The 13,241-nt window shown below is 41.1% G+C and overlaps 1 pseudogene; it reads right to left on the bottom strand.

Annotated features, from left to right (window-relative positions):
• Positions 1–250: 250 nt before the first annotated feature.
• Positions 251–11,361, bottom strand: LOC123482709 (annotated as a pseudogene).
• Between the last annotated feature and the right edge of the window lie 1,880 nt (positions 11,362–13,241).

Raw genomic sequence — 13,241 nt, 5'->3', positions numbered from 1 at the left:
CATTAGGCGGGGTCATCCTCCAATCCATGGAGATCTCAATCATAGTCCCTCCCTCCCACCTACATCACATGACCAATTCTCCTTCTCTTCTTCCTCTTCCCATGGCCGACAGTAGAAAATAAAACGTTTCTGGGGAAATACAGGGTTTCTCTTGTGAACTCCAGGGGTCAGTGGAGGACAAGCTTAAAGGTCAGAGGTCATGAAGGAGGCTAGAGGCACATGTCAGGGTGAACGGTTAGAGAGAGTTCTGTATGGCACGGTGATGGATGGCGGGATTGAATTAGTGGATGAGTGCAAATCCACCATTACTCCGTACTGAGGATGGTGTGTGTGTGTGTGTGTGCGCAGAGTCTCGTGTGTGCGAATCTGTGAATGTGAGTGTACGCATAAGTGTGTGTGTGTGTGTGTCTACTAAGTGTGCGAGGGCTACTGCAGGTAACGGTAGACTTTGAAGCAGTGGTTCCCAGGTCAGCCACCACCACGTGGCCATCGGAGGTGAGGGCCAGGCCCTGGGGGACCGTAGAGAGAGTCTGCGATGTGTTGATGTAGGAGAGAGACTTGAACCACTGCCATCAAACACCTGCTTGCGAGAGAGAGGAGACAGAGGGGGGGTAGTGGTAATTCCAAATTTAACTGACTACTCCTAGATACAAATATAATAAATCTAACAAAATGATTTGATAATAAATTATATTTTAAAGAGCATTCTAGAGGACAAGAAAAATGTTTTCATTTACAGTTTAGTTAACACCAAAACAATGTCTCCCACTTCCATGCTCTTTGGCCTCACCTGTATTCGTCTATTGCCCCAGTCTGCTACGATGATGTTGCCGTTGACGTCCACCGCCACCCCCGTGGGCGTTGAACTGGCCGTTCCCCTCCCCGTTGGAACCCAAACTTCAGAAGAAACTCCCCCTCAGGGTTGAACACCTGCAGAAAGAACATCCTTTTTCAGAAGGGTACACAATCCCTTTTTATATAAAGAAAAGGTACATATCATCATCATCATCATCATCATTTGGTTCGGTGGGTGCCATGTTGCCAAGAATTTCGCCTAGGCAGAGAGCTCCTGTACATTTTGTAAATATTTAATAATTACTACATGTTTTTTTATTTGAATCTTTTTTCTTTATTTTTGGTTTTGAATAGCCAAATGTTTATAGATTAAATCTGGATTGCGTCTATTTGTTTCCTGCCCATGAATTCATTGCAAATCAGCCGTCTCATGATAACTACTCAGCGATGCTACCACGTTAGTGTATTTCGATTTGAATACCCCTGCCCTATTTTTACAAATTATTTCTGCGGTCTCATGACCCAATGAGGAGGACTAATGCATGGCCGAGCTGGCAGTGACTGACTTCATCGCTCGGGAGGTTTCCTATGAGCGGCCTGTCATCAAGTAATATCCTGAGTGAATGGAGACTGGGAGCTCAAAAACAACATCTCGTTCTACACTACAAGACCAGAGAGTCAACGGCTGTGGAGAAATCGCCGAGTCAGGACGGCAGGGGACGAGGCGCCAGTGAGATGCTTTCAATGGAGAGTGACCTGTGCTGTCTGCTCCAGTCTCGGGAGGACCTACTCATCTCCCCACTTGACCTCCTTCCTCTGCTCAAGCAATGTGGTTCCATATTGACTGTCGCACCATCTGTTGGAGGCTTGAAACACTCAAAACTTTCAACACTGTCTGAAAATCATAGTGCAGACCTACTCTATCCTATAGCTGTTTTATTTTATTCACTGTTTGTTTTGTTGTAGCAATGTGTCGTTTGAATGTCATATGTTGAACAATGCTGGACACAATGTGGAATTGACCTTAACAACTTTAGATTTTCTCCCCAAAATACTTTCCATCTCCAAGACAATGGGTCGTACAAATGGCTCGACACCTAGGGGGTGAAACCATGTGACCTAGCAGGACTATAAAGTACTGCTCCCTATCTTTTACCCTCTTTACTCTGGACCTCCATCTCCAGCAGGCTGACCATAGGCCCTGGACCTTTGCCTTTAGTGGCCAGAACTGGTAACTGATAACTTAGGGAAAAAGTATAGCCACCAGTACAGACACTTGGGAAGGAAGTGCCCACACACTAAACAGGCTCAAGAAGAAGACTTAGTCTCAGAAGAAAACATAAGACTTAAAGAGCTAGTGTAGCCTGAACGGTACACCTTAATTAACTGTCTTCAAGGGAAAGAAGGAGAAGACAATTAGAGCACAGCCTCTGCAACTCAAGCAAGAGCCAACAGAGAAGAGCGACGAAGCATAAGGACAATTCACAAGAAAGGACACGCAGCCATCTTCTTCCTTTGTTCTCCTCCATGCGGCCTGAATCAGCAAGAGCCACAACAGACTTTGATCACAGACTGAGTATAACATAATTTAATGTTCAGGATCTACTTGAGGGTCTTCACCTCGTCTTCCAATCTATTTCCTATCTTTTCATTATCATTCTCATTATGTAATGTAAATATTTTGATTAGTGTTATTACATGTTGATTATATAAAAGAAATGTTATTCTGGTAAAGAAGTCCAATTGATTCTCAAAATAATTCATTCCCTTCAGATAAGCCAATAATTACTATTGTTAAAATGTTAGTCTTATACTAGTTATTGCTATACTAACTCGTAAGCCAGGTCTTCTTAGAATACAATTTTTGTCCAATACTGGACTGGTGCTCCGTTAATCATCTCATATTAATAAGTGTACACCTTATTTTACAGCTTTTTCAAGTGATTTGAGATTATTTTTGTAATGAAAAGCGCTATAGAAGTTGAATAAATTATTATTATTACTATTATTATTATTATTATTATTATTATTATATCCCTTTTTCAGAAAGGGTACACATCCTTAAAAAAAAAGTTACACCATTCTTTTTTTCACAAGGGTACAAATAATTTGTAATTGGTGAGATGGTCTTACCTTCACAGAATGATTATGGAAGTCTGCTTAACAATTATCTCATTGTTCTGGTTGACTGCTGCAAAGTGAGGACCTGGATCGAAACAGAGAGATAGTACATGCATTTAACCCTGCCCCTATGGCAATGTAAACAACGAAACAAAGGAAAGTGGAGATGTCTTGCGGTGATGGCAGAGGCTTGAGGGATTGTAATAGCCTACTCTGTACTACCGATGAGTAGTGAACTTTCTGGCGACGGGCTGCCGGGACATCACCCAAGTGGGTCGCTACTTGTTTGTGTGGAGGAATGGCTACAAAAGTCAAGCTGCTATGCTACGGACGGCTACGGACGGCTGCGGGACGTCCGGGGACATCGAGGTGCACTGTTAAACGGCTCCGGACCTGTCTGATCCCGACCCATATTCCTGTGACGCTGCCTTCCACCACTTAAGCCATTGTCTGATACTACCAAGACAAACCGCTTCCAGCTCCCATGCTGACTTCCTGATTTACTGTTTTTGTTTCCTTGTTTAATTACTTTTATGTGCTGTGTACATAATTCAGCTTTAAGCTGCCATGTACCACAGCCTACATGTAAATGTAATAAAACTAATAAAGACAAATGGCTTGATTTAAAACAATGTATCATTTGATGTGATATGTTTATGAAAAAGACCTGCCCAAAACACGCCTGCCAAAACACATGTAGAAACTGATTCCACTGTATGTATTTTATTCTGTTAAACTGTAACCCAAATATCATATTAAACAATGTAATCATAAATTCATTTTAAAATGAAGGGAAAGGAAAGCTATAGGGAAGAGTGGGGCTAAGTTGAGCCAAAAGGGTAAATTGAGCCACCCTTGTTTCTAGGAAACCATACACAAAATTAATAATTTGACCAAATATTTAAGAAGGGTCATCATTTCATGGAGTCTGTGAAGGAAGGAAACCATATGGAAAAAGTGGTAAGCAAGTTAGGGGTTCCCAATTTTCTATAAAAACATTTTGACAAAACGCGATCGTAATTGTGTTGGATTGTGTTTGGGAAATAAAGAGACGTGGTTTAAAAAAGGTAATTGTAATATTTCATTCAGTACAAAAGAAAATTGTAGGCGACTTAACTTACCTGTCCCGAGCTCAACAAGTTGTGCCAAGAGACCACTTTTTTGGACAAGCTATGTTTTCAAAACTGTAGTGTTTACATTAATTCTCGTTATTTCCAGGGATACACAACATCCCAAATATAAACTACAGGTCAAAAGTTTTAGAACACTTAATCATTCAAGGGTTTTTCTTTAATTTGACTATTTTCTACATTGTAGAATAATAGTGAACACATCAAAACTATGAAATAACACATATGGAATCATGTAGTAACCCCAAAAAGTGTTAAACAAATCAAAATATATTTGAGATTTGAGATTCTTCAAATAGCCACCCCGTTGCCTTGATGACAGCTTTTCTACAATGTAGAAAATACGTACAAATAAAGAAAAACCCTTGAATGAGTAGGTGTTCTAAAACTTCTGACCAGGTAGTGTATGTAGATATTTTTGTTAGAAAAGAATACTATATTTCCCTTGACAGAGTGATGATGAATATAAAAAATGGCTCAATTTATCCCCACTCTCTCCCCTACTGGAGAGTCCTACTGTACAAATGGTTGTTTTGACAGGTTATTCGCTATTTATGTGTACGCTTAGGCCTACTGTGTTTTTTTTTAAATCTTTTAATTTTTACTGTTTTCCAACATTTTATTTATTTGTTTATTTATTTACATGTAAATAGCCTGTGGGGGAAAACAACCTGTGGTTACCTAGGTTACCCCATTGGCTCACAGCAAAAACGTTCACCTTTTTCCAACAATTTTCTTGTTGTCTGCTTATTTGTTAGTCATTTACAAAACGATATGTAAGAAAAGTACAACATGTCTAAAGATTACTTTCAACACTGCCTGCTCCTGAGTGCTCTCACTACTTAGACAAATGTAATATTGTGAGGGCTTCCCCTCATGATGGTTTTAATCATGTTTTGAGGCTATACAGTGTTTGTTTTACGTTTACTTTGTTTACAAACATTGGAGTAAAACAAGCTATATTTTGGGTTCTATTGGGGTATGTCAGTTGAAGTAAGCTCATATTCTTCAAGAATGAATGGGTACATATAATTAATTTATAAGTCCAAAAGTGGATGTAGCAACTGCTGATTGCCCTTTAAGATAAGGTTGGGCTAACTGAAAATTGAAACATTGAATTGAATGGAGAAACACACACACACACACGACTGACAAAAGCAATGGGCTTTGACTTCACAGTAGGAAGAGCATGCAGGATAAAATACAATAAAATGTTATGGCTCGAAGGTCAAAGGTCACGGTCACGTCCTAAAGGTCACTCGCCTGGGGGAGTCCTCATTCCGCATGCAGGTGGTGGGAGCAAAAGAGTGGGAGCCGGAGAGGGGAGTGCAACACCATTACCATTGAGTGTACCTGCAAACTGCCGGTCGCCGTTTCAACTGAGTTGGCCAAACTTGGTGACCAGCGCCGTTGGGCTGAAAGATGAAGACCAGCACGCCTTGTTGTCCACGATTATGACGTGGCCATTCCTGTCTACCCGACACGCCTTCGGGCCCCATCAGCTTGCCCGAGCCAATCTTATTCTGGGAGATAGAGGGACAATCAGGAAGGACAGTGGATAGATACCCCAGTATTTCTGTTGGGTATTTTATATAAAGAAATAACAAACAGGTTATCTCAAGTTAATGTTTCCAATTCAGGCTAACGTCAAAGTCTCATAGTGGCATGGACCTTATTTTCTTCAGGTGCTGCTGGGTAGAAAAAGACTAATCAAGTCAGAAAGCATACCCACATTGAGTTATCCATTATCGGTGAGCATCAGCCATGCAAAGCATCACTTAGGATAAAGAAATTCTGACAGCAGCTATTAGTTGATATGACAGAACGACTGGAATCCAAACTGAATAGCCCTCCATTTCAATATATTTTCACTTCAATGATGAAGTCTGGACCTGCTCAACTGAGAGGCACTCGGGCCGACAATTGGAGGCGGCTAGAAAGCACAAACGATTTCAATGGTGGCAGGTCCAGACTGAGGATTCGGATCCAGACTGAATCGGTAAAGTGGAACAGAGCGATATCTAGTGTGGATTCCAGGATAAATGACGGCATTGTATAAACGTTTAACTCACCTTGAACTTTCCATCGCTGGAGAAGATGCTTAACCCACTTGTTGTCATAGTTGAGGCTATGATGATGTCACCGTTGGGGTGGACCGCCACTCCTGTGGGCCGCTGCAGTTGCCCTGGGAGACCGTCCCGCACCCCAAAAGCGACTCTTGAACAGACCGTGGTTAGAGAAGATCTCCGAAAGAAACACAGGGCCGAATCACATGACTGAAGATGGTCTGATTGTCAAAATGCTTTCGAAATATAAAAAACGTAATCAATGGATAGTCAGGGCTCTTTTTTTTTATTCAGTCCTTTAAGGAAATGATTTGAAAATCCTCTTTGATATGATAAATAAATGACACTTTTCAATTATTGAACTGGAATTGTTACTGTCCTGATGCCAATTTACAGTTGGTATCTTTGCCATATTTTCACATTTGCAAAAGCACCATGATATACAGCAAATCAATACAACATCTGAGCAGTCAGAGCTCTTAACCGAGTCTTGTTTTCATCCAGTCTATATCAGGAAGAATATTCTTCAGACAATCTCTTCAGACACACCCTCAAAGAGCTCTGGTGAGAACTCACAGTCAAAAGATACCACTGCAATGACTAAGTCAAGAGCCAGAACGACTTCAGGAGATATGAGGCTAGACCCTTGGGCTGTTCAATTCCGGTCTGAGGGCCCAAAACACTTCAGTTTTTCATCCTCTCCTTCCATTCAGGGACTAATTCAGACCTGGGACACCAGGTGAGTGCGATTAACTACCAGGTAGAAAAAAAATGTTTTGGCTCTCCAGGTCCAGAATTGAACAAGCGCTGAGCTAGATACCAACTACCACTCTTATGTGTAAATGTTTCAAATATTAGGATGAAAGTGCTCTACAGTAGAAAAGTATTTTATCATACTGTATGTTACATGAAATAACAAATGATGTGCTCACGCAAAAATAAATGTGTGCTGTGGTAAATAATAAATAAAAAACATCTGGTATTCAAGCCATGTAAATCCACAGATCAACAAAGCAAATCTACAAAAACACAAGTGCTTGTATATTCATTTGATTTGAACATATTCTCAGCCCTTTTCAACTCCAAATCCCTTAAAGGGAGGATGGACAGCTGATGGTTGGTCTCCATGGAGAAGACAAAGCTATATTATGTTCAATAGCGATGATGAGTCATTGTGCTCCAGCCCCACCAGCATCCCACATTCCCTCTGCTATTTCCCTCACCAAGAGAAGAAGAAGCATAATGTGCTTGTTGATCCTACCCTGAACAACTGGTATCATCGGAATATAAGACATTCTACTGTGCACAGTGTTAACCATTTCGAGAACTAGTAAAAAGTGTTGTGTAAACGCAATCTATTATTGCAATCCATTATATGACTGCTAAGTTACCTTTTGAAGGCAAATGTTTAGTGGATCGTTGGCCGATTTAACTACATTTGTGTGACGAGTAACCTTGCCTTGAGACCTCTGTTAGCTCTAACAGTAATAGTAATGCCTGAGCATTAGCTCAACAGGCCTTGGTCAGAAAGTATGCACTTGGAAATAGGGTGCTTTTGGGATTCAGGCCATGGTCTTAAGTGGCGTCAACGACATGGGTTTTAATTAATGATCTATGATATATAGCTAGAGCTGACATTCTCCAGTTCCCTTACCTGGAACACACTGGTTATTGCTGTCTGCTATCAAACACCTTTCCTACTGAGGAGGCAGCCACACCCTTTAGATTGGTGAATTCCCCTTTGTTTCTTCCCCTTTGTACCTGGAAGGCATGAAATAAACAAGCGTCAAATTCCCCGTGAATGCTTATTCATCATATGAGTGTAGATTAAGAGTTTATTAAGTGAAAACATTTGTCGAACTGTATTATTCTTTACAATGGTCGGTTCCCGGAGTGACCTTTTTTCCAATTCCACCCATGTATAACTCTGACTAGTAACTCATAACATATTAGTTTGTCATGATGTACGACTTCCGATACCAATACTTCAGGTTTAGTATCGCGATATCAATACCATCACGATCTGCACTCGACACCAAAATGATACCACAGCAAAAAAGGTTATATTAAAGTCACAGAATGGCACTTGATCCAGACAGATAAACTCAGCTACTGCTCTGTTCAATCGTTTGGCATCTTTAGAGTTTTGTTTTTTACATCAAAATGTTGAATCATAAATATCTATATTTGACTTTGTTTTTACCAATCTAACTACATAACACTAAAATGGTAACAATTTATTGAATGGTAAATCTCTATTGATAAACTGGGTAAATAACAGTTTGGTCCCGTGTGGTTCAGTTGGTAGAGCACTTGGCGCTTGCAACGCCAGGGTTGTGGAGTTCGATTCCCACGGGGACCAGTACGAAAATGTATGCATTCACTGCTGTAAGTGCTCTGGATAAAAGCATTCTGTTAAATTACTAAAATGTAAATGTAGCTTAGGCCTATCAAGCAATACAGTGAATGCATATTCAATAGGAGACCGATTAAGTGAATGAATAAAGTTTTTGGTGCAGTCTGAAGCTTTGAAATCAGCACTATTTTGGCGCTTATAGTTTGGTTAAATCACAAACAAAGTACTATGGTAGTAAATTGATGCTAGCTTCAGCTGTAAGCCAGCAAGGAAAGTTAGCCAGCAGTGGGTTCCATCCCCGACCACCCATACACAAAAAAATGTATGCACGCATGACTAAGTCGCTTTGGATAAAAGCGTCTTCATAAATGGCATATTATTGCCTACATTTCCTACGTGGTTGGGGCAGGAGAGCGGTTGTCCCGTGGCCACAGAGTTGATGGTCTCCAACACGCGTTCTCTGGCTGCGGTTGTCGCTGGGGGGCCGCTGCAGCACGTCCATCAGGTTGGTGATGAAGAAGTTGCTCTGCAGCGTCACGCCTTTCTCCGGCAGGATGGACGTCACGGCACACGGGGCACGACAGCGCCAGGCTGTGGGCGGACGAGGTTCTGCAGACACCTGGACAGGAGAGAGGAGGGTAGGAGTTAAACGTCAGATGTGGATTTACCTACTAGTGTTTCTAGACTAGTTATATACCACCACAGCCCTAATACCTAGCATGTATATGTATGTCTTCACAGAAAATACAGGCTGTTACAGCCTGCCTCCAAAATGGGAAAACTCTATGGGTCTGGTCAAAAGCAGTGCCCCTAAATAGGAATAGCCATTTGGGATGCACAAACAGGCATACATGTATTTATCATACTTCTATGCAATTATGACTCTAGTCTCAGATATATATTCTACTTGTCAGAAAAAGGGGGTTTTTAATACATTCTATGGCTTTACAGGACTAAAACACTACCAAAATCCTAAAATGTTGTAGTATGCACACATTGGGTTATTTCCACCATACACCAACAACACTGACTTATAATACTAGTGAGTGACTATAACACATTGTATGAAGGTGGGATTCAGCAGTCACACAATTGCCTAACTTCTAGATAGCCTATGAATGTGTCCTGCAACATGCTTTGGTACCTGATATATGGCAGAAGAAATATACATATATATTTTATTTTTAAGTTGCACAAAATATATAAAACAAACTTTAAAAATGCCATATTGAATTGCTAGTTAGAATTAAACCAATCCAGTCATACACAATTTTCACAGAGACAGTCATTAATTAATTAATTAATTAATTAATTAACTGTTGAATTCCTGATTAATTGCTGACTGATGGTCAGTCAAGACTGTGAATTAAAATGGAAGAAAAACCTAACATCAATCAAGCAAAAGTTTTCTGCCCTCAACCAGTGGTGGAAAAGTACCCAATTGTCAAAGTACCCAATTGAGTAAAAGTAAAGATACCTTAATAGAAAATGACTCAAGTAAAACTGAAAGTCACCCAGCAAATACTACTTGAGTAAAAGTTGAAAAGTATTTGGTTTTAAATATACTTAAGAATCAAAAGTTAATGTAATTGGCAAAATATACTTACGTATCAAAAGTAAAAGTATAAATTATTCAATCTTCTTTATATTAAGCAAACCAGACAGCACCATTTTCATGTTTAAAAAAAATGTTTATTTGATAGCCAGGGGCACACTTAACACTTGTGTTTAGTGAGTCAGCCAGATCAGAGGTCGTAGGGATGACTCAGGATGCCTTTTTTATTACTAGTGCGCGAATTGGACCATTTTCCTGTACTGCTAAGCATTCAAAATGTAAGGAGTACTTTGGGTGTCAGGGAAAATGTATGGAGTAAAAGTACATGATTTTCTTTTAGGAATGAAAAGTAAAGTAAAAGGTAGTCAAAAATATAATTAGTGTAAAGCAAAAGTACAGATACCGCAAAAACTACTTAAGTAGTACTTTTTAAAGTCTTTTTTACTTAAGTACTTTACACCACTGCCCTCAACTAAATGAAATCTTTACCTTTCTCATCAAAGTCACATTTTTAGATTCACTACACAGCTGCCTGCATCATACTGAGTCCGAAATGAACAGAGAGAGATTAGACTGAAAGATGGAGGGACAGAGTGAGGAAAAAGAGGATGGGGAGACAATCAGAGACAAAGAGACAGAAGGAGAAAGAGAGAGAGAGAATGCAAAAGAGAACGATAGAGAGAGAAAATGAGCTAAAGAAAGCATCTTCGTACAACAGCATCATCAAATCTAATTGAGTAATGTCACGCTCTAGATGCTATACAGAACGTGACAGGCACACTGAGCTCTCCCTTCTTCTCTCAGGGACAAAGACAGCTAGTCTAGGAGGGTGACACGGACAGACTCCAAATGTAGTCACAGAAAATAAAGATATTTTGTGAAGCCACAGTATTTAGTTTCTATATTCAGCGGAGTTCCCTGTCCATGACAAAAGGAAAGACACTTTTTTAATCTTTAGTTAGTCACTCCCACCTAAGGTTGCGTGATGAGCAAGCATCACTTCTATCACCTCAATTGGCAGAATATTCACACGCTTGCCAACCGAGCAAATCTCATTCTCAAAGACAATCAAGCTCACACACTCTCCCAAACTGAACATATAGAACAAAATGAGAGACAGACAGGCAGGCAGACAGGCAGGCAGGCAGCAGACAGACAGGCAGGCAACGCACACACACCTCTCACAGAAGGTATGCGGAGGCAGGGCAGCACTTTGGGGTTGTCGTGGCGGTCCAGGCATATGCTGCAGATCAGGAACTGCTTGTCGATCTGTCGCACCACAGGCCTGGGGATGCTACTGTATCCTTCACTGGCTATCCTAATACTCGCCGGGTCATAAAGTTCCCTCTTCCCTCTCACCCTGCACCCTACAGAGAGAGACAGAGAGAGGGGGATTAGAGGGGTTCACAAACATACGCACTGATGCCCATGTTAAGACTTGGACATAGAGGGAAGGGGTTTGGGAGGTATGTACACACATACAAAAGTGTCCAAAATGTTGTTCGCATTTCCAACCAGTATGCATGCGCACACGGCCAAAGAGAGGGATCAAAGGCAAATTCACAGACACACAAATCAGCTGAAAAGAGAGATAAAGGTAAAAGGACGACACACGTCAGCTGCTTTCCCTCCCATCCTGCTCCCCTCAGAGACAGGAAATGCCAAACACACAAACAAACACACAAATCACAGTTCTGTCAAGCAGGCTGAACGCTTTCCAAATCAAATCAAATGTTATTTGTCACATTCACGTGTTTAGCAGATGTTTTGCGGGTGTAGCGTAAATGCTTGTGCTTTCTAGCTCCCACAGTGCAGTAATATATCTAATAATTTCACAACATATACCCAATACACACAAATTTAAGTAAGGAATGGAATTTAAGAATATATACATATATGGACAAGCAATGACAGAGTGGCATGGACGAAGATACAGTAGAATATTATAGAATACAGTATATACATATGAGATGAGTAACGAAGATATGTCAACCTTATTAAAGTGACTAGTGTTCCATTTCTTAAAGTGGCCAGTGATTTCAATAGTCAGCAGCAGCCTCTAATGTGCTAGTGGTGGCTATTTAACAGTCTGATGGCCTGAGATCTGGTAGGATGCTGCCAGCCCAGGCCCGGGGCTTCCCAGAGCTACTTTTGAGGGCCCACAGCCAAGGCCTCAAAACCACAGGCAATCTCTTTGATTTCTTCTCCATCTTTCGTGAGTTCTGCCTTCTGTGGTTGTGTATCCGGCGCCAGACTTTGCTTGGTCTCTCAGTTGTTGGTTTCTGAGCTGTTGCTATTCAGCTGGTGCCATGACCTGAGACTGACCTCCTACCTGTCTCTTTTCCCTACCAGCCATGGGTCATGTTTGCCTGGTCCCAAATCTGTTGTTGGACTATGTTGAGACAAACATATCTCAACATAGTCCACATACCAGTATGTATATAAACAGCAGAGGGTCCAAGTATTAATGTATTATCTTACATAATATTTCCCACAATATGGCTTATGGCCTATGTTAAGGACATAACCATCACACACAATGGTATTATGATATTGTAATGCTTAGTAGTAGTCATCAACAAGTCTATAAAAATAAATCACCCTCAAACACATGGAATAAGACCTAAGAAGAAGTTAAGTGCTCACTCATGACTTACATAAAACGAGACAAATAGATTCACAACTACAACCATCCAAATGAAATCCACTCAAGTGTGTTAGCCTTTAGCATTTTTGGCTAAACCTGGGTGCAATTTCAAATGAGACACAACACTGTGGCTTTGGCTGCTTGGGGAACAGAGCTGATCCCCAGGGGCTGGTCCCAGACTCATTTGTGCCCTATTAAAATTACTATGGTCATTACTTCATGCCAAAAGCACTAACAGATTTGGGACTAGGCGCAAACATGACCCATGGCTGGTAGGGGAAAAAAGAGACAGGTAGGAGGTCAGTCTCAGGTCATGGCACCAGCTGAATAGCAACAATAGAGCCAACAACCCGAGACCAAGCAATTTTGGCCACGGATAGCCAGCCACAGAAGGGAAGAACGCCCCGAAAAGAGAAATAAAAAAACATCCACTGTGGTTTTGGGGCTCTGGGTCTCTTGTCAGCAATTCTCAAAGTATAAACTTTCCAGGAGCCCCAGGCCTAGGCTGGCCATCTGGCATCCCTACCCAGGATCAAGAACTCAAGTTGGGGCTCGGTTTTAAGAGAGATGG

This window comes from Coregonus clupeaformis, chromosome 36 (genome assembly GCF_020615455.1).
Source record: "Coregonus clupeaformis isolate EN_2021a chromosome 36, ASM2061545v1, whole genome shotgun sequence".
In the NCBI taxonomy this organism is placed as follows: Eukaryota; Metazoa; Chordata; class Actinopteri; order Salmoniformes; family Salmonidae; genus Coregonus; species Coregonus clupeaformis.
Note: the sequence above shows the minus strand (reverse complement) of the source record. Positions and strands in the feature narration are given on the sequence as shown.